This window comes from Ceratotherium simum, chromosome 10 (genome assembly GCF_057802395.1).
Source record: "Ceratotherium simum simum isolate JZ-2026a chromosome 10, ASM5780239v1, whole genome shotgun sequence".
Classification (NCBI taxonomy): domain Eukaryota; kingdom Metazoa; phylum Chordata; class Mammalia; order Perissodactyla; family Rhinocerotidae; genus Ceratotherium; species Ceratotherium simum.
The window spans coordinates 25976660-26000247 of record NC_141909.1 but is presented as its reverse complement, the minus strand read 5'-3'; the positions used below and the strand labels follow the sequence as shown (position 1 = coordinate 26000247).

The 23588-nt window shown below is 34.6% G+C and overlaps 1 long non-coding RNA gene across 1 annotated transcript in view; it reads right to left on the bottom strand.

Annotated features, from left to right (window-relative positions):
• Positions 1-8439: 8439 nt before the first annotated feature.
• Positions 8440-23588, bottom strand: part of LOC147916079 (uncharacterized) — a 68761-nt gene continuing 53612 nt past the window's right edge. Inside the window, exons 2-3 of the long non-coding RNA XR_015553332.1 lie at positions 12161-12289; positions 8440-10642 (exon numbers count right to left, since the gene is read on the bottom strand). This is a non-coding gene — a long non-coding RNA (uncharacterized LOC147916079). The remainder of the gene's footprint in view (positions 10643-12160; positions 12290-23588) is intronic.

Genomic DNA, 23588 nt, shown 5'->3' with positions numbered 1-23588 from the left:
GAGCTGCTGAACTTCGATTTTTGATAATGTAGACAATACATAAAAGATTACACATAAAACAATTTTTAAGGAAAAATATATATGCAAACTGCCCCAAACTTATACTGTTTTCAATATTCATTCTCATTAAACATAACTCTTGTGTAATTTGCATAACAAAATGAGGTAATTTTCTAACTTTTAATGATAATAAATGATTTGCATAGATAATGTTCTTTAGCTAACTGTTTGAGATAATTATTTTAAATTTCTTTCAGTTTTCTTCATTAGTACTATGGTACTAATAATTAATAGTGCTGAAGTAATTTAGTAATATAATACTTTGCTACTTTTACCTAGACTTTATTTTTAGTTGATCTGCAGACAACAGTTTTTTGTATAATATAAAATTTAAGGCTTAAAATCTAGTATAATACTGGAATATGCATCAGTCTCAGATGAAGCCATGGGGAACAGCGAACATGGGGACTCGTCCTAAAGAGAACTCCATGACCAGCTCAAAGAGTTTTTATTTTTCCTCTCCAACATGATGTCATATGTGAACAAATGAAAGTGGATGGTTTTTCTATTTACAAGTTTTACAAATGAAATTATTCATTATAGTTTTCTTGTTATTTCTCTATATTGACATACATACATTGAGGATACCATGTGTGTCTACCAGGCCATGAAGAAAGATATCTGTATCTGATGAAGAGGAATGCATATGACATTGCAATCCTGGACATGAGTCTCGGTTGTCTCTTGGGGAGAACTGGAGTATTTTTGAAAACATATATGAAAAAGGAAGTATGAGTGCCAGGTGGCCAAAGTGGTAGACAACAGAAGGTATTGTCATTGAACTCCATAGACATTCACTCCTTCCTCAGCTACCCACCTGCACCTCCCTGCCTTCACTTTACTGTGGATGTCGGGCGGGCTATGAATAGTCTAAGATGATAACAAGCGTCTCATCCTCCTTGCTATTTATTGCTCCACAAACCCCAGGTGAAATGGATCAGCACATGGTATTCTCACAGTGAAAGAAATGAGTACAATTCAAGCCAATGAGAATTTACCACTGACTTCCTAGGAAAGTTTTTCTCTATTAAAATCTAGGGAACAGATTTTATTCCTGCTGAATAAAATTGCTATTTCTTCTAGCAATCATTCTAAATCTACCATGACTGCTAAAGGATGACCGAGTGGAACTATGGAAAGAATATGCATAAATCGTGATACTACTGTGCCATTAAATCATCAGACCTCAAATCCGATGCTAGCTATAGCCTTCCTGTTATGTGATTAAATATATATTAATATAGTTCAAAGCAATTTGAGTTGGATTTTCCGCACCTTGCAGCTGAAATCATTTTAAATAATACATTGTCTCAAGGTTTGAGTGAATGTTAGCTTGATCTTGATTCAATAGATTCGCCTTTGGACATTTATTAAATATATACTATCTCAGTAAAGACTACATTTGGCTGTAAATAAAAGTGTCTTAAATAGGATATATGTTTATTTCTCTTTTGTATAAATACTCTCTAGAGATTAGTGGTCCACAGCTGGTTACGGAGTTTCCTCTATGAGATCCCCAGGGAACCAAGGACTTTCCTGTTCAGAACTCGGGCATGTTCTGAAAGGGTTTGCTCCCCAACCTCGTGTTCCAAAATGGAGCATACACATTCCAAGAAAAGACAAGGAAGAGGGGATGAAAAGAAGGTCAAAATGTGTCTGCCAGCTAACTCTTAAGGAAGGTTTCTGGAAACTTCCAGAGGACATTTCTATCCATATCCCATCTGAACTGAACTTATCCACACAGCCACATCCAGCTTCTTTTAAAAAATCATGTGTATTCTGAATTGGCATGGCTAATTCTGGAAAAATGGAAGTATAGATAATGAGGACAAAGAAATTGTGTTAGCGTCTAGATAATAACATAATGCATAATTTACAGTAATATTATGACAAATATATTACCAATAGATAGGATACCCACGTAATTTATTGTACAAACTAGAATAATTTTAAGTATAAAAGAAGGAACTATTAAAAATTATGCCAGGAAAATCAATATAAATTGAACTGCCCATGGACATTATGTATGCAGGGAATCTCATTTAGAAATCGGAGCCATTTGTGTACTTTTCCTACTTAATTAAAACATGTATATTTGTTGTGTAATTTTTCCTACACAACTGTATATTCCTGATGTTTTAAAACTTAAAAGCTAAAATAAAGTATCTTCTATTAATGACTAAGTGTCGTAGGAAAATTGATTACTTTAGGCATTTGGGGACATTTTGAAAGCTGTAAATGAATGTGTCTCTATACATTTTATGCTGTATGATTATACTGTAAGAGTTCTGATTTTTCTCTTTCTATTTCTTTTTCCTCTATGGTTAAGCTGTCAATTATTAATCTTGGTGTTGGTCGCTATGCTTTTAAGAGTCATTCTAACTCCCCCGTATAAAATTGTTGTTCCAGAGTAGTTTACTTTGGGCTGAACAAAGAGATAAAAGAGCTTGTTAGAACTGTGTGTAAAATAAAATGCCGAGATATATCCAACAGAGTAAAGTGCATGTATTTTAGGGCATGAAACTTTAGACAGCTATTTCAGGTTACCTAGACTGTGTGATTACTAACTTCAATTTTCAATGTTTGTTCAAGAGTGCTCAGATTGCTAAAAGAATCTGTGCCTATAAAATATAAAAACACGTCTATTTGCTATGCATTATATCACATTCACTCATTTGTATGGTAAAATGAGTTTCAGACACATTGCTAATTCCCTCATTGTTGCCTTCCTGTAATATGTCAAGTACATTGTCACTATGTCTGTCACAGTCCAGTCAGGGAAATAGAAATCAATCCACATTGTTCAAACAGGCTGGATGGTTACACAGGTGGCAGAGGGCTGAATGATCAACAGAAAGATGACAGGGACTAAAGAAATAAAAAGCAATAAAAGATAATACGGTAAAATCTAAGTTGCTAATGCCTCTGGGCTGGAGGCCACCAGCTTGCATCAGCTACTGCACGCTAGAGGAGGCTATGGTAGTAGTTATGGACACACTAATAGGTGATCAGTGTCAAAACAATCAAACAAGTGATCAAGTCCAATAATACCTCACTGCTACCACTGCTCCAAGCAGTGCTAGCAGCTGCCAATAACTGCTGTGCCAGAATCAGGAAGCTCTTCTTTTCCTCCCAGCTTCTGATCTACCAACAATGCTTCCTATTGGCAGAACCTATCAGAAAGCCAGCCGGCAAGACATAGGAAAAATGTACTTTGTAAATTCTCAGTGTCCTACAGTACATAGCAGAGAATAGACGGACATAAATGGAGGCCAAGATTAAATAGGCAAAGGACAAGAATGAAGACTAAAATTTGAGCTTGAGAATAACCATATAAGTACAAAGAGAGGATTGATCTTATTGGCTCTTGGATGTGTCTATGATATTTGCTCCTTACGCTCATGACTGTTTTATAGGTTCTTCTGCCTGGACTTTTTAGAGTAATTCAGGGAGAAGCTCTTAGTACTAGATTCAATTTGATTTTTACTTTAGTTAAATTAGTGACTACTAAGTACTTGAATCACATAGACATGTGAAGCACATATGTACAGTTAGACTGAAATCTTCTGTAATTCTCTGGAAGGTTGACATGACCAAAATTTATTTGTGTTTTGTAATGAAATTATTTTGCTGCATTTAGGATTGTTCTCATTAGAGTAAATACATTTTCTTAATTTTTCTTTGCCCATCCATCTAAAATATGTATATACTTTCTTAATATGTATGTACTATATTAGTCAGTATAGCCTAGGTTTTATTCTGCTAACGAAAAGCACCAAAATCTCATACACACACACAAAGGTTCATTTCTTGCTGCCCCTATGTCTGTTATAGGCTCAGGTATCTGTCTAGACAACACTGTCAGCCCTCCATGTGGCAAATCAGTCACCTAGGCTGCTCAGACGTCAACATCCTCCTCACCTCCAAACAAGGTCTTCTCACATTTTGCAGCAGGATATAACGCAAGTGGAAGGTCTCACACAGGCTTTCCTATGCCCATGCCTGAAAATGATATGTAACTTCTAGTTGCAAATCACAGGGCCCACTTATATGTAAGGGGGCTGGGAAGATGTGGACACTGTTTCTTTTACATTTATTATTTGTCAATAAGAGTTACAGGGGCTAGCAATATAAAGAAGGAAATAAATATATCATCCGATAAAATGCTCTTGGGGAAGAGACTACTTAACCTTGCATAGTCAGAAAAGACTTCCCTGAAGATGTGACATTTGAGCTCAGACCTGTATGGGATGTGCTTTTATTTTGACTCACTATTTACTATTGATTCTGACCCAGACTCTGTAGTTGCATGTTAAATTATGGATTTTTTATGCAGTAGAGATCCAAATAGTTTCTGTTCAGAAGAACCCAAAGATATGATTGTATTGCCTTCTAGAACATAAATAGGAATAAAATCACCAGTTTATATACAAAATGATTTGTTACTTAAATTTCTACAATCAATTATTAAAATTCTTTCTAAACAACATAGTTAACTGGTTTTTGACAAAAGAGCAAAGACAATTCAATGGCAAAAGGATAGTCTTTTCAATAAATGGTACTGGGACAACTAGACATCCACATCCTAAGAAGATTAATCTAGACCAGACCTTATATTTTTCACAAAATTTAACTCAAAATGGATCATAGACCTAAATGTAAAACACAATACTATGAAACTTCTAGAAGATAACATAGGAGAAAATCAAGGTGACCTGGGGTTTGGCAATGACTTCTTGAATACAATATCAAAAACACAATCCATATAAGAAAAAATATAAATTAGACTTCATTAAAATCAAAAACTTCTAATTTGTAAAATGCATGGTTAAAGAGAATGAAAAGACAAGCCACACACTGGGAGAAAATGTTTGCAAAATACCTATTGGATAGGTATTTTGACTGGTATCCAGAATATACAAAGAAACCTTAAAACTAAATAAGAAAATAAACAATCCAATAAAAAATAGGCAAAAGATCTGAACAGACAACTCCTCAAAGAAGATATGTGGATGACAAATAAGCATATGAAAAGATGTTTAACATAATACATCATTAGGGAGTAGTAAATAAAACAATAAGATATCACTACATACCTATTAGAAAGGCTAAAATTCAAAACATGGACAATATCAAACGCTAACAACAATATGAAACAAGAGGAACTCTCATTCATTGCTAGAGAATATCAAGTTGTATAGCCAACTTGGAAAACAATTTTGGCATTTTTACAAATCTAGTTATAGTCTTACCGTATGATCCAGCAATTGTACCCCTTGGTATTTAGCCAAATGAATGGAAATATTATGTCCACACAAAAACCTGCACATGTACGTTTATAACAGCTTTATTCATAATTGTCAAAACCTAGAAGCAGCTAAGATGTCCTTCAAAAGGTGATTAAATAAATCAACTGCAGTACGTCCAAACAATGGAATATTATTTAGCTCTAAAAAAATAGCTATCAAGCCACAGAAAGACATGGAAGAATCTTAAATGCGTATAGCTAAGGGAAAGATGTCAAATATGAAAGCCAACCTATTGTGTGATTCCAACTACATGACATTCTGGAAAAGGCAAAACCATGGAGACAGTAAAAAGATCAGTGGTTTCCAAGGGTTAGGAGGGAAGGAGAGGCATGAATACATGAAGCACAGCGGAATTTGGAGCAGTGAAACTATTTTGTATGCTACTGTAATAGTGAAGATATGTCATTATATATTTGCCAAAACAAATAGAATGTTCAACACAAAGAGTAAATCCTAATGTCAAATATGGATTTTAGTTGATAATAATGTTTTAATATTGGCTAATCAATCTTAAAAAATATACTGCACTAATGCAAGATATTAATAATGGTCGAAACTGGAGGGAAGGTGAGATGGTATATGGTAGATCTCTACTTTCTGCTCAATTTTTCTGTAAACCTAAAACTGCTCAAAAAATAACATCTATTTAAGAATATTATTTGTATCAATTTTACCACACTGCTTGTGCCCTCGTAAAGGAATTTTTAAAATTTCATTTATATTTGAATGAGATCAAGTTTCTATAAATTCTTAAAATTATTGTTTGACAAGTTAGTCAGATAAAGTATACAGAATAAAATATTTAATGCATAAGGACGTGTTTTATTGAACATTTGGTACTGAATAATAATTATTACCAATAATATTAATAATTACCAGTAATTCAAACAATGTGGTGCTGATGGCATTCAAGAAGATTAAAGCTTAGAATATATTGGCTTTAAAAAAAGTTCCTGGGCCGCCCCAGGAACTGCTTAGCGGTTAGGTGTGCGCTCTCCACTACTGGCGGCCCGAGTTCGGATCCCAGGCGTGCACCAACGCACCGATTTTCCGGCCATGCTGAGGCCGTGTCCCACATACAGCAACTAGAAGGATGTGCAGCTATGACATACAACTATCTACTGGAGCTTTGGGGAAAAAAGGGAGGAGGATTGGCAATAGATGTTAGCTCAGAGCCGGTCTTCCTCAGCAAAAAGAGGAGGATTAGCATGGATGTTAGCTCAGGGCTGATCTTCCTCACAAAAAAAAAGAAAAAGTTCCTGTAGGGGCTGGCCCAGTGGTGTACTGGTTGAGTTCGGGCACTCCGCTTCAGCGGCCCAGGGTTCGCAGATTTGGATGTTGGGCGTGGACCTACGCTCTGCTCATCAGGCCACGCTGCAGCAGCCTCCCATATATAAAACACAAGTAGAGGAAGATTGGCACAGATGTTTGCTCAGCGACAATCTTCCTCAAGCAAAAAGAGGAGAATTGACCATGGATGTTAGCTCAGGGCCCATCTTCCTCACAAAAAAATAAAGTTCTTGTGTTTCGGTATTTTATCTAATGTATAGAATAAGTTCTATTTCACTAATTGAGGATGTTATTATTAAAATTATAATAAAGGAAAATGTGCTATTTAGTCAATCATGTTAGATGTTCACCCCTACCATTATCCAAAAAATAAATGAGTTCTAAAAAATAACTGTAAGTAACATGCAAAAAAATGAAACAAAGAATGAATAGGAGACTAAACCAGAATGCACATGTGATCAATGTGCCTGTCCCCTCTCCTGCCCAAAATTCTAGACTTGGCAAAGGACAAAAAAGACTACATAACCATACTAGTAATTGTATTGAGACTGGAGTCTCTTAAAATAAACCTAGAATATTAGAAGGAAATTTCCCATAGCTAAAGAAATACAGAATTCTGTGTATTTAAAGGGCCTGCCAAGTAGCAAGAAGTGACAATGAGTAATGGCCCACAAGACACATATCATAGTAAAATTTTGGAACTGTAAGAAAAAAGGGAAAGTATGAAAAGCTTTTAGAAGTAAGACAAATTGCCTACAAAGGGATAAAAATAAAAGCGGTGTCAAATTTTTCATTGCCAAAACTGGATTATGTAGAAAATGTTTTAGGAAAAGTTAAAAAACTATCTTAATGCCTAAGTCTTCGTTTTATCAGACATTTGGTGTTGAATACAGCCATAGTAATAAACAATGAAACAATGTTTCATGCTGACGGGTGGGAAACTGATTTGGAATTTAGTATTCTATATCCAAACCAAGCAAACTTTAAAAATGAGAGAACAAAAAAAAAACTTTGTGAGAATACAAGGACTCAAAAGGTTTACCTCTCACACATGCTCTCTGTAGAAAATTACTATAAAGTGAAATGAATGTGTCAAAATCTTAAAATTGTCAGATTCACCAATATATTATTAATATTATAGTAAGTATTGATATTAATGAAATAAAAAATTTGCACAAAGAAATATGTATATAGATATTTGCCTTACAATTTATAATAAAATAAGCATACCAATGTCTAATAATAGCAGTTAATATTAATTGCTTACTCTATCATGTGTTGTGACTTTAAACATATTCTTTTATTCAGCCTTCAAAATTCTGTGAAATAGATAGTGTTATACCTATCTTATAGATGAGTAACTGAGGTTTGTTGGGGAGAACGAGAAGTCGAAAACAAGCTGTTTGATGCCAATGTCCTCTTAATCAAGGTGTTATAATTAGGTTGTTAAAAAAAAAAAAGAAAGCATTGAATATCCATAATATCAAATAATATGGATAACATCACATCAATAACAATCATAGAGGGAGGTCCTGTGGATGATATTAGGAATGGTTCTGGATTTTAACAATAAATTAAACAAAGACACTAAAAAGCAATCAATTATTCACTAATATTTTATATGGATATATGTTATATATTTATGCATAATATATTTAATAAATGTGTATATATGCAGAGAAGGAGAAAAAAATCTAAAAGAACTTGAACTTTTATGTGAAAATAATTGTTACATAAGGAGACTAAACTAGTACGTATTTTTAAAATAGGTAACGTTTTTGATTGCTTAATGTAGCCTAAATGCTTCTGTTTTTCTAAGAAAGTAAAAGTAGTGCTTTATTGCACATCTAAAAGTAAGTTTGAGAACTCAGTTAAGATGCCCTGCCAATTGCTTGCAATTTTTATTCTCCAGTTTCCGGTGTAGCTCTCATACCTTCCATCCCATTCCACCTCTTCCCACATCCTCATATTACCATCACCTCCACCCCCTTCCTCTAGGTGACAATCTAGCAATTAGGTTACAGTTTGCAAATAGAGCAGCAGAAGGATGCTGCTCTCTGGGTAACTGGTAACATCACCTAAGAAAAATCCTGTATTTTTAGGGTGAGAAAGAGAAACAGCAACAGAAGGTAGAGGGGGGATAAAGGCTCATCTAAAGGCAGGATTAATAGACAATCCCGTCGCATCAACAGCTTTATCTTTCTGATGATTCTTTTTTTGTCCTTTTCTCCAGAAATTGCCTCTCCACAAATTCTTTAAACTGAAAGTTTAGGTAATAGTTCTTTGTTCTTCTCATATGTGTCAGTGAGAAATTCTCAAACTTTAGGGTACTTTAGAATCATGAAAGATGTCCATCAAAAAATTTGCAACTATATAGGCCCTTCTGTAGAATATGTTTGAGAAGATCTAGTTCAAGTATCTGCATGTTTAACAATCTGTCCAGGGGACTTCTAGGTGGATGGCCTCCACAGTCTCACTAGGAGTTTCCAGCAACTTTTTATTCAAATAATATTTTTGATCCAAGGCTTTAATGCTGTGTCTTTTTTTAACAGTTAAAATATTAAATGCTTTAGCTTGGTATTCAATGGCATATATATTTAATACTGCAAAGTTAATCATTCAATTGTTTATTCATTTATCCAACAATCCATTCATTAAACAAAGAAGTATTAAGATATTATTATGTTCTAGGCATTATTGTTGGTTATGGAAATATAGTCGGGATGGCAAGGCTCTTGACTGTAAAGAACTCTATGGTAGATTGTATTATTTTTTGCAAATATCTCAATTTATGAGGCATCTCTTCAGTGCTTCCCTTATGGGATAAATATACCTGCCCTCTTACGTTGACATCAGGGTTGGCCATAGAATTTGGGATGTAGGAAGAAGTGACATATCACATTCAACCAGAAGTTTTAAGAGCCATTGCATGGTTTTGACACAGCTTATTCTACCCTTAGCCACAAAATCAGCATACCTCTGATACAGACTGCTCCTTCAGCCTGGGTTCTAGAGCAGTATGACACAGAAGAGAGCCATAGTGGAGGACATAAAACATGATTGAGAAATAACCCTCTGTTACATGAAGCCAGTGGGACTTTTGGTGATAACATTTTAAAAATTTTTTATCTTATAAACAACAGAAATTTATTTGTCACAGTTCAGGAGGCTAGAAATCCGAGATCAAGGCACCAGCATAATCACATTACATGATAAGGGCCCTCTTCTTTGATTCATGGTTGGCGCCTTCCAGCTGTGTCCTCATGTGGTGAAAGGGTGATTTTTTGTTTTAACAGCAGAAAAATAGTAAAGGCTAACTGTCAAGTCCATGTTTTAAAAGCCAAGAAGACATAATGATAAGGGTTACAAGAGAGGCTCATGAAAAATGCTATGAAATCAGATATGAGACAATTATCCTTGGCTCCAGGATGGGCTGGTGGAGGCATGGGATAAGTTGAGTTGGTCAGAAAAGGATAACAAGGATGCTCCATTTAAGGTCCCATTGAAATAGGTATCATTTATAAGTTAATTTAATTCCCTCTCTTTTGGAGTATATCAGTCAATATATCACAAACAGTATTTCCCTTTTTCTCCTTCTTTTCTTTTTTGTATGCCTTATCCTGGTCCTGAAGTAAATTACCTCTGGTTTAATCTGTGTTCATGGAGATCATGTCCAATTTTGGCTTAAATTCTTTCTCCTTTCTAGAACTTCCAACTCATCACAAATGGAATTTTTTTTTTCATTTTCAAAATTCTTAGAGTGCCAATATTTGTAGAATTCAATTAAACATCTGTTTTGCTTAGCTTTATTTTCTTATTATTTCTAGGTTATCTCCTCATGTATATGTTATGTTGTGGGAATATGGGAACCAAATGTTAGGCCTGGCTATACGATGATTTCATAGTAGATGCAGAAAAATGTTTGCTGGGTTCTAGGAGTTGCTGATGGTGTCCTGTCCCTTCTCTTCTATTACTTCAACCACCTACAAAAAAAATAGTGCTGATGTAACTCATGGTTTGGCAAACTTGTTCTGTAAAATGTCAAAAGTAAATCACTCTTTGCAAGCCAAACAGTCTTTGTACATTTACTGAACTCTATTATTGTAGCATGAAAGCAGCCACAGAAAATGGATAAATGATTAAGAACGGTTGTATTCCAATAAATTTTTATTTATAGATACTTAAATTTAAATTTCACGTAGTTTTCACATGGCATGAAATATTATTCTTTTTTCTTAATTTTTTCAACCTTTTAAAATATAAAAATTATTCTTACTTTGTGAGTTTACAAAAACACCTTAGTTTGCCAACCCCAGAGATAGCTGGTTCAAGTTCAAGGACATTTCCTGAGCCATGATGTTAGAGCAGAACTTTCTATGTAATGATGGAAAGAGAGTAAAATGCTGCTTCTATTTTGTAGATACCCCTCCGTCGAGAGTTTAGTTAAGCTATTCCATGGTTTTGCTGTCTCAGCATCCATTTTGTGTGGCCATGTGGCCTGCAGGGACCTTAAACTGATGCTAGCTCTCTCATGCAAGCACATGCCCTCGATAGTAGCCTGCAGAGTAAGAAACAAATGTACTGATAGGACTTCCCCAACAGCCTTGTGATCAACAGTCTCTCCGGCCTCCCAGTGCATGGATGCCTTATGCACCCATTATGTAAGACCCCTGTGGGACCTAACACATTGCTGTTCTTTTGGTTTGAATTGACCAATCTGGCCCTAGCCCCGGGAAACCCCAGAGCACTCCACCTACTTACACTAATAAAGGCATATGTCCTGGGTCATGCCTTTTTCTCTGCCTGTACTCTGCCTTGACCGCCCCTCACAGCATGCTGCACACTTCCTCTAGGACTTCTGAGTAATAGGCTTCTCTATTTCAATTTCTCTTGTGGTCTGCTGTTGAACCACAGTTCACTATCTGTGCTCCACTTAACAAATGTTAATTTAACAAAGTCATAACACCTTCATCTGGTACTTTGGTGCTTCTTAGAAACATTCTCTTCAGAGATTAATATTTCTCCTTAATGGCTGGTATATAAGGCTAGAGGGCATCATTCTGCTCTTCCTTGGTAGTGGAGATACACTGTTTAGTTTTGAGTGTGGTAGACCTTAACGTCTTTAAGTTACCTGAGAAAATTTGTTTCACTTAGACCCACTTAATCCACTAGAGGACTACACTGGGGTTTGCAGAAATAGCCAGTTAGTAATTAAGTGTGATCATTTCCATGTATGATTGCTTCATAGTTCATTAAGATACTCACTGAAATTAGCAAAGATTGCTTAGGATTTAGGAGTTTGGAATGATAATAAGGCATTTGAAAAAGTTTCTTGTTATATTTTAGGGCAAAATGGAGAGATTTGTGTGCATTATATAGAGACATTTTGTTTTATAACTATTTGAAAAATTATGTCCCAGAAATGCTGAGTAACAGATTGTTTCAAACTAGGGGTAGGAGGTATTGGAAGCTGTCTTAAGTGGTATGTGACAAAGTCCTACCTTCTGTTTTATTCTCTTCAGCACTTTTATTAATGTCTTTGATAATGGTCTTTTGGTTGTTGGTGAGAGAGATCAGCCAGAACCAGGGAGAAATAATTCACCCTTGATGGGTGTTGTTTTTCAAATAAGCTGAATAAAAAGGAAAAGAATGTCCATCAACCAAAATAAGACAAAAAATAAGCATACATATATACATGTGCATATACATACACATGGATAAACACTCACAGTCTATACAGATTACATTCCCAATTTAGTTATGCAAGGATATAAAATCATAATGGATATGAGTTTTCCCTTGTGCCAAAATAGATGTAGCCAGAGTCCCTAACAGGGGAAGACATGCTTATAACACACTATCTGATCAAGGTAGGGTCTAGTTAGGCTCCAAAAAGTCAACTTGTTCCATGATTCTGACCTTTTATGCATGGGACTTTAATTGACATTTTGGGAAATCTTAAATTTTCAATCAATGTGCTACTTTTAAGGAAGTGTATAGCAGTCATGAGCCAAATTCTGCATCAGCAAGGCCACACCTTCTTCTAGAGGGAGAAATCATACTTAGTGCCCAAATGACTCTGCCACCAGCTTTCTCAAGAAATCTCTTTTTTTCTATGTTAGCACAACTAGATTTCAAATTCCCTGATGGGAATTATTAAATAAAATAAACAACCTAAAATTTAGCCCTGATTAAAGGAATATCTATATTTAGACATAAAACCCAACAATAAAAATATAAGATTGATAGAGAGTCAGGGGTAACATTGTTTTAACAAGATAGAATGTTCATCTCAAATACATATGATTTTACTTTAATGTTTGCTAGTTTACTATGCATCTACAGTAGTAAATCATTGTAGAGTACTACACTTTAATTAAAATTGTTACAGAGTAATGCAAAAGCCAAATTAACATATGATAAAAGAAATGTAGATATATTATTTGGAAAAGTAAACATAATACCCATTTTCAAATACTTGATGGTCTTACAGGTAGAAAAAAGCAGATTTATTTCATGTGTGAAGGACCAGGGCACATTATAGGGAAGTTGATTTTTAAGTGAGAAAATTGACTAGAATTGGAACAATCCATTAATAGTTATAGACTGTGTCACAGGAGAAACACAAAGTGACTTGTTCAAATAATGTTTAGATAAATATCTGCAAAAGATTTTGTAGAAGGGATTAAAATGTCACAGTTGAATCACAAAAGCATGCCCAAATCTGGTCATGAGAAATAAGTTATAAAATACAGGTCTGAACTTCATAAGAAATCTCTAACATTACTGTGCAATGGAAAAGTGCCCAGGAAATAGATTCATATTAGCCACATTAAGGACTAACTTCACCCACACGCAGCTCATTGATGCCTTTGCTTAATTCCTAAATACATGCAAAATTAACCTTATAGGTAGATACAAGTTCATCTATGCCTGTGGTTCTCCACCATGGCTACCCATTAGAATCACCTGGGGGATTTTAACATTTATCAATGCTCAGTTCTCTCTACCCTCAGATATTTTAATATAAGTGTTTGATGTGGGTCTTTCCATCATTACTTCTTTCAAAGCTTCCAGGAAATTACACATGGATCCAAGGCTGAGAGGCATTAAAGTGGTCTAAATTATTATAATCAGAGTGAATGGCAGTGTCAATCCCACTGGGTAGATTATGTACAGTTTCCAGTATTTCTAAGAAAAAAATTCTCTCATTTCTTCTTATATTAAATAAACATTGAGTCTTTTTGCTAGGGCTGAGAATAAAAGGGAAGCTAAGGAAGCTCACTATCTACTGGATGAGATAAAGACAAACAATTAACTATAAGACGATGTGAATTTAAATAGAAGGGAGATATGAAATTGGAAAGACGAAGATACAAGGTGCAAATATAATCTGAAAGGACACACATCTTGAAAGGGTGATTTTGGATTAGAATATTGGTAAAATATTAGGATAGAGGGGTGAACCAAGATCAGCTTGGAAAGAACCTCCTATACCCTAAAGCATCTAAGTCTTATCTTAGAACAAAATGTGGTGATATCTGTTACAGAGAGAGGAGCTCACTCCTCCTGCCTTTTCCCACTCACTCCTCTTTTTTCAACACATAGACATATAGGAGCAATTCTTAATTATTCTTTGGCACCAACTAGGTATTCTTTAAACACTTCAGAACATCCAAATTTGAAATTCCCTTCTCAGTCCATATCACAAAGGAGAATACAATCCTCACGTCTGTTGTATGAAAGGGCCTAGAACTAGAGGCTGAGATCATATGAAGACATGCACTGTGTGTTTACAAACAGGAAATATGGAACCTTGGGCAACCATGGCCTCAGAATAGAATGTTTGAACTGCTAAATTTAACAAAGGAAAAAGATTCAATGAGCAATTTATCAATAGTGTTTAGTTATTTTAAGAAATTAAGACATCAATTTAAAGGCCTTGTCTAAGAATCTATTTATACATGTGTTTTAATAGTTATTAATATTAGATATTAAATATATTATTATTTTCATATTATAGCTAATGCTTATTTGGTGATTCCTGCATGTCATTCACTGTTATAATTGTTTCATATTATTAACTGATGAACAAAAAAAATCTGTACATAGTAAAAGAAATTAAAAAATAAATTATGTATTTATTAGATTATTTCATCACTCAAGTATCAGAATACATTAAAATTACAATGGGTAATACAGGAGGTTATAAGTTTAAATACACATACATAATTCTGTTAATGCTGGCTTAAAAATAGCCCTACAAATAGGCCACATGCCACGTTCAAATGAGGTCGTGATCTCAATTCAAGCTTCTGTAAAATACATATATTTTTAATCTCTGGCATTCCTTGTTTGTGTGTGTGTGAGAATGTGCACATGAATAGCAGTGATTTGATAAGATTATGCAAGCATATGGCAAGAAGCTGGGCTTCTTGGTATATTTTGGCAGAATGACTAGTGATTTTTGAGTTATAAGTGAGCAAAGAAAGAATGCTTTAACTTCATAAAACATTTGGATTTTCATAACTCTATATAATTCAAAATAACACCAGTTATAAACTTTATACTTGGCAATCTTAACATTCTTATTTCAAACCAAAAGAAGCTTATGTTGTGAAGTCTATGGAAATGTAATCATCTGCAGTCTATTTTCAACACAAGCAGAAGAGGAGTTTAGTTTAAGACCACATTTAACTAAATAATTAAAATCCTCGCGGATACTCTGATTTGTTTAGCAGTATAGCTAAAATGAGATATGAGCTAATGATTTCTAAATTAATATACTCATTAATTTACTCTTATGCAAGTTTGATGCTATCACTCCAGAAATTTTTCAGTTGGATGATATCCCATAATGTTTTGCAATTTTTAATCCAGTTTTTTTGTAGCCATAATAAGAAAATTATTGGTGGTGTGCTCCTTGTTTCTCTGGTGTTGAAAAAGACATGCCATATTTTTAAAACCTTTAATATAAAGACCATAGTGAGTAATCTTTTAAAAAGCCATATTGTTAATGGTTTCTGAAAAGAAAAAACAAAAACAAAATGCAAAGGCTTTTTTTTAATCCTGAGGATCCATTCTAAAAGCTTTGAGATCATGTATTTAATTTGTAGTTTCCGTATAGTATAAAAGGCATTACACTTTTAAACTGTTGGTGGGAATATAAATTGGTGCAGCCACTATGGAAAACAGTATGGAGGTTCTTCAAAAAGTTAAAAATAGAACTCCCATATGATCCAGCAATCCCACACCTGGGTAATTATCTGAAGGAGATGAAAGCACTAACTCAAAAAGAGATATGTACCCTCATGTTCATTGAGGTATTATTTATAATAGCCAAGACATGGAAACAACTTAAGCAACTTGCCTATCTGTTGATAAATGAATGGATAAGGAAAATGCGGTGTACACATATATATACATACACACACACACACACACACACGTGTATATGCATGTGTATATGCAACTTATCTATCCATTGATGAATGAATGGATAAAGAAAATGTGGTACACACACACACAGTGGAATGTTAGTCAGCTACATAGAAGAAAATCTTGTAATTTGCAACAATGTGCATGGACCTTGAGGGCATTATGCTAAGTGAAACAAGTCAGAGACAGACAAATACTCTATGATCCCATTTATTTGTGGAATCCAAAAAAAAAGAACAAAACTAAAAAACTCTGAACTCATACATACAGAGAACAGATTGGTGGTTGTCAGAGGCAGTGGGTGGGAGATGGGTGAAGGGGGTCAAATGGTACAAACTTCCAGTTACAAAATAAATAAATACGGGGATGTAATGTACAACATGGTGACTATAGTTAATAATACTGTATTGTTTATTTGAAAGTTGGCTAGGGAGTAGATCTTAAAAGTTCTCATAAAAAAAAAAATTATAACTATGTATGGTGGTGGATGTTAACTAGACTTATTGTGGTGATCATTTTGCAATATATAAAATATTTTATTTTTTTAGTGAGGAAGATTGGCCCTGAGCTATCATCCATCGCCAATCCTCCTCTTTTTGCTGAGGAAGATTTGCCCTGAGCTAACATCTGTGCCCATCTTCCTCCATTCTGCATGTGGAACTGCCACCAAAGCATGGCTTGAGGAGCAAAGAAGAGGTCCGCACTGGGGATCCGAACCCGGGAACCCTGGGCCGCTGAAGCAGAGCTTGCAAACTTAACCACTACTCCACTGGGCCGGCCCCTATAAAATATTTTTAAGAAGACCTTGTAGGTCAAATTGTTATCGTAAGCACAAAGTAACTCTTCAAAAACTATTGTTAATATTGGTTTTCAATTATAAATGTGCTTCAAAATTTGTACTACACAGACATTTTTGGCCTTATTATAACACAGTCTGACTCATGGATGGCAATAATCACTTGTTTACCATTCCCACAAAAGGTAAACAGGAGAGATTTCTGTCAGTCATAACTATTACATGATTACAAATGGAAAATTTAAACACAGTCAGATGATATATGGATTTTTTATCTTCTTTTGCCTTGACCAAATCCTACAAAATGTTGCATGTATGTATTTTTTTCCAAGATGAGTGATGGACTTAAATTCTCTGATAGATATTACAGATTATTTTTTTATGGAAAAAAATCCAGGAAGTACTATTTTTTAAATTTCTTATTGTAATTAAAAAAAAAAAAGAAAAACATTTTGCGTCTGTGTACATAGGTCTGTATAAGTATGTACAAATATATATATACACATATGCATTATATACACATATGTATGCAGTGTTCTACAACTATTTCAAAGTTATTTCAAGCCTATATCTTTTTAAAGAACCATCAGTATTGAATATTTACACAAAAATTTTCAAATTCTTATTCTGTTAGAATATTATACGTGGTTATTCACTCATGCTCAAGAAATAATTATCATTTATTGGAGTTCTGTTGGTTTCTAAGAACTGTGGCAGGTCTAAACCCAGTGAAATTTGCCCAGAGCATGGCCACCTATGGGATCAGATACTGGAAATAAGGGCTCCAAATTTCATTTCCAATGCTATTACTCTAACCATGTCATATTACCTTATAATATCTTTCAATAAATAACTATATTTTATTCATAACAGAATTTAAAGTCTATAGAGCCGTCATATTAGTTGGAGCTGGAACAGTTTATAAAATATTTCATATTTTAGTATTAAAATTACGTTTTAACATAGGTAGTTATATAGGCTCAGTTTATATTAGAAAACAAAAGTCCCTTCTCTGACTAAATTGACAGTTTTGAAGTTGAGGTTTTTGAGAGAGAGAATTACTCTTTATGGCAACTCTGTGTTTAAAGCATTGGTGGTTCGCTAATTAGCCTCCTGTCCTGGTTATTGATGGAAAGAATACAAAATACGTGCTAGCATTCATGATGGTGCAATTTGAAGCTGATGAAGTCAATGCAAATGTCATGTATGGGATTTTGCAGGGAGAGAGGAGGGGTTGGGGATAGTGACAGAGTGTTCCTCTATGAAAGAAGTGTTTGTGCAGGCTGCTAAAATGAACTACTTGTTGCTGTGCTCAGCTGGCTCAAATCCACAAACTTGAGACCTCACATGTTCTTAGCATCCCTTTGTTTGGTATACCATACTGTATTTTTAGTGGTTATGAAGATTCCTGACATCCTTCAAGCATGCAAAAACACAATAATGTTATTTTTGCTGTTAATCCACTCTGGCAGAGTTAAGTCGAATTCCATCACTGTTAACGGCATGTAAATATATTGTAGACACTAGCATGAAATCTAAAGATATCTTTTGCACTGACCATTTTTTTTTTTTGGTAGAAATGCATTTTTTGTACTAATATCATGCACATGTATCATTAGTCTCTTTTCTCTATAATATCTTTTCAAAATATAATGTGGCGATGCTTTACATTTCATAACATGGTAAAATCTGAGACATTTTTTTAATTAGAATTTAAAAAGAATAAAGTTTGTTTTACTCAGAAACAGAGAGGTATGAAGCAAATCTTTATGCACCCTTAATTTAACTCCAGAGTAAAGTAGAATCAGGCTACAGTTTAATTAGAAATGTGTGTGTGTGTGTACCTGTACTTTTAGAAAAATATGACGGCCGTGGTATAAAGGAAGAAGACAATCTTCTTCATTGTTTTACCATTATGTAACTGTAGTGACTTTTGAAATGAATATGAGTTTATCAGATTGTAACTTAAAATGGTGACATTTCTGGAGAGTAAAACAGAGAAGAAATGTAAAAGAATCAGATACCAATCAAGGCTAGAAATATATTTTAGAGATTAAACTGGACAAAAAACATTTTTAAGAAGCTAATTTTAAGCTGGTTATGATAAAATTTCAAAAGCAATAGAAATCTTTTATCAGCTATATATGGGTCAATTATGGACTTTTAAGGAGCTATTGAGCCAGATATCAATTTTAGGAATATGTTAATCATTTCACTTTATCATTTTGAATTAAGCGTAATACTAAAATTACAGAAAGGCTTGCCTTATTTTAAAGGCCATGGATTATAATACTTTAAAGGAATTTTAATAGAATAACTCCTAAATCTAATAGTTCATTAATAGTTTATACCAAATAATCAGTAACTAATAACAAATATATGTATATGAAAGAAGACATTTTAATTTAGAAAAATATAAAAATTATAAACTATATAAATTATTGAATAATATTATCCTGTACTATGTATTGATATAATATTATAATGAAAAGATCCAAAATATGTTTTTGAGTTCATCCAAATACTAGAGAAATGGTGAAGTGATGGCTATACAAAACTACAAAATTTTCATTAAAATATTAAAGTTAAATCTATATAACTCTTTCCCTCAAGACGTTCAAAATAGAAAACAAACTACACAGTGATTCTTAAACTTCAGTATGCACTAGAATCAGCTGGAAGGCTTATTAAGAAGATGTGGTGTATATATATATATAATGAAATATTATTCAGCCATGAGAAAGAAGGACATCCCACCATTTGCGACAACACGGATGGACCTTGAGCATGTCATGCTAAGTGAGATGTCAGAAAGAAAAAGATAAGTACTGTCTGATATCACTATTATAAGGTATCTACAAAAGCCAAACTCATAAAAACAGAAGGTAAAATTGTAGTTACCTGGTGATGGTGGGATAGGACAGATGGTGTTTAAGGGTACAAACTTACAACGAGTAGTAAATAAGCCCTAGAGATCTAACGCTAATGCTAGTCTAACCACTAGACTAACAAAGAAATAGGAGATACTGGCATTTATAATGGGTAAAATGCAAAGCCAAATTAAATTTCTGTTATGTTCAAGAATATGATTGCATTTTAGTTTTTACTTGTTTGTTAAACAGTGTGGACCAAGTGGGATATAAATATTCAGTGACTTTATCCCTTCATCCAGTCAAGGGCAGATTCTAGAACTTTATGGTCCTTGTCAGATAGGAAAACGTTAGACAAGTTTAATCCAGTTTAACACTCTAATATCTACTTCAACGCTTCTATACTTTTCCACCCAAGTCAGGTTTGATTCATGGCCCTAGTAACCCTCATGGTATAGGTGGTATGGTCTGCTTTCTCGCTGCTTCTTTTCTCTCTTTTGGATTCCTCTCTTTTTCACTGGGTCAGCATAGGAACAAGAGAAGCAGAAAAGAACCAGGATCTCTTTTGGCTCCATTTTTCTTTCTCCCTTATGCCGGTGAGTTCTGATAAACTTGTAACAAAAGTGAATGCTGGCTATCTCACTGCAGAAATGAGTGAACCTGTTGACAGGAAATACCCAAAGAAGGTGACTCCTCTTGCCTTCTTCCAACCCTTCTTTAGCTGCCATCCCACAGTCTTTTGCTCATTTGGCAGCTGGCCAGCCTTCCTGATTGAGATACCCACAACATGCCTCAAATTTGATTTTCACGTACTATAAATACAATGGAGACCTCATGGATCCTTGCCACATCAATGATAGATATGATTGCTGCGCTACCTTTTACCTTCTTCCTGGCTAAGCATGTCACTTCAATTCCCTCTCCCACCCCTGCTTAAATGAGCACATGTAGCTGATAGTTTGATGGAGGGGCATACCTTCAATAGAGGAATGAGGGCTACTCTAAATCCCTATGAGTAATTTTGTTGGAAACATTCTTACTGGGCTTAAAATGGAGGGTTCAGAAATTGGATTAGAATTGGGATAGCAGAGCCAGTCCAGCCTCTTATTAAGTGCTGAAGCAGGTCTCTGGCCTCTAATTGATTGTTGCTTGATGCCTCTCAGTCCCTAATTTTGGATTCCACTAGCCAATATAGGGCAACAATAAAAGCACAATCATGTATTTTGTTACATTATTAAAGGAACATGGTAAAAATTCAACCTCAGAGCCACATTAAGAACAAAATCATGAAAACCTAATTTAAATTCCAAGAAATTTTTGGTGGGGGAGATGGAAGATTTTACAATGTTTTAAAATTAGTAATTTGATCAGAACATGTTAAAATTTAGGTAGAATAAAAAAGAAAATGCAATGGCGGTGTCTGTTCACATAATGGCAACATTGAATAAATTTTCTCAACAAAGTAGTCTATGGGATAGAAAGAAGCAAATGATTTTAAAAAGATATTATGGAGGCAGCCTAGTGGTGATAGGTGTAATCACATTTGTGGATGGAAATGACTGGCTTTAGATAGAATTGGTGTCTGGCTCCTTGGGTTACTGGCCCATTTCTGGTATTCTCAAACCCCAGTTCTTCCAATTACTAAGTACAAGTGAGTCTTCAAGTCATTTAACTACTCATTTCGTTTTCTATTATGTGAAATGGAAAGAAACCCTTCTCTATGACTAGTGTGATAATTATGTGAGATAATATATATGAAGTGATTGCATAGTGCCAATATGAGTACTATTAGTACAGTCCAGCAGGATCTAGTGGAAATCAATTAAGAAATTGTTTAAAATATTAGGCCCATATTTTAAAATAATGAGGAAATTCCACAGAGACTTAAAGACCAGGGAAGTAGGACTCAAAATTATTGTGCATAAGAATCATCTGGGAGCGTTGTTAAACTGCAGATGTCTTCACGGCTAGGGTGAAGCCAAAAATCTAGATTAAATGAAAATCTATTCTGAATTATTTTTTAAATCGCACTTTGAAAAATATGGGAGAGGGGTTGATGTTGGTTAGTGGACTATACTGAGAGAATGGAATAAAGACATGAATAGAGACTAGGGATGAATGTTACTGAAAATTTTAGCATTAGTTATAGAGCTGTTAAAACTCAAAATTGAAGTGCACCATCCAATGTACTTGTTATCCTATACATGTGTTTATAAATATTTTGAACCGTGCTCTTTTCTTCTACTGCCTACTGGATTGGGCTTAATAGCTAATGGATAGGTATTGTAACATTGGTGTTCTATAGCCTGAATCCACTCTGTGAACTGCATCTTGTTTTTCTCATAGGTTCTACTGAGGTTATGCTTTTAGGACAGTGAACAAAGGCATGTTTTAATAATCAGGGAAAAGAAAACTTAAAGGAAAAATATTTTCTATGTCTCAATCCCCTTCTTTTAAGACAAACAAACCCATTAATTGGAGCTAACCTATGGAGTTCTGTTAAGGAAATTTAACAAAAGTCACTTTTACCAACTATGTAAAAGAATGATTATCATCGTGGGTTATTTTGAACTCATCCCCTTTATAAGAATTAGGTAAAAATATTATAATTATTAATATGATCAAGAAAAGTCAGCCACAGTATTTGCTCCTAATAATTTCTGCCTGAAATCATAAATGGAACAAGTGAATTCACTAAAGTTTTAATTCCTATATATGGTAAATATGCAGAAATTAATTTACACTCTGGAGAGAGAATTCCAAGAAAGAAAATTCCAAGTTTCCCTGTTGATTGTATACTTTCCAGCTTAAATAATCTACATTCCTGACAGAATCATCATAAGAACTGATAGTTATTTAGTACTTATCTGTGTTTAGTGAGAAATTGAGAAGGATTTGAAATTTTACCCTACTTGCAAGCAACCAGTTAGCGTGGTAGAGTTTTATATTTATATACTGACAGAAGAAGACAAGACCCCTGGTTCAGAGACATGGTTTATTATTCACAGTAAAAGGAGCAGTCAGAACGTCACCATGTAGTGGTTCACATGCCCCAGTTCCCACCGGGAGACATCATGAGGACCTGTCACCATAGGAGAGGAACTTTGAATTTTAGGAGATGCTGAATTTCATCAGAGCTGTTTATGAGTTTCCTATCCTCCCTTATAGAGAGAGCGAGATTACTCACTACCCTGGAATGTGAGCAAATTTCCTCCATGGGAGAGCAGGATGCCATCTCTAGGTTATTACCCCATAATGGAAACAAATGTTTGAGTGAGGGGAAGGAGAAGGCTTTATCTTTAATGTTCTAGGATGGCTCCAAATATCTCCAGAGGGATATACTGTCTCTAACTTTCAATTCCAGTTGCTGTTCAAACATGCCCTTTGCTCAGAAGTCAAGAGACCACACAGAAACACAAGGAATCCATGGAGAATTGTATCCTAACAGTGAGCAGCATAACTTTAATGCATGATTTCTAATTTTAACTACTATGATGGTAGCTTTTTCCCCCATTTTATAGGTTAAAGAAAATAAGACCAAATACAATGTAAGTAGTTGTCACAAGATCATAGAGTACAACGTTCCTCATTTCAGCTTTATTCTCTGTATTCCTTCAGTAGCCTCTGAATGGACTAAATTTGCCCCCTGCAAAACTCATACATTGAAGTTCCAACTCCCAGTACCTCAGAATGTAACTGAATTTGGAAATAAGGTTTTTAAAAAGGTAATTAAGCTAAAATGAGGCCATTAGGGTTGGCCTAATCCAATCTGACTGGTGTCCTTGTAAAAAGAGGTGAGTAGGACACACAGAGAGATCCAAGGGA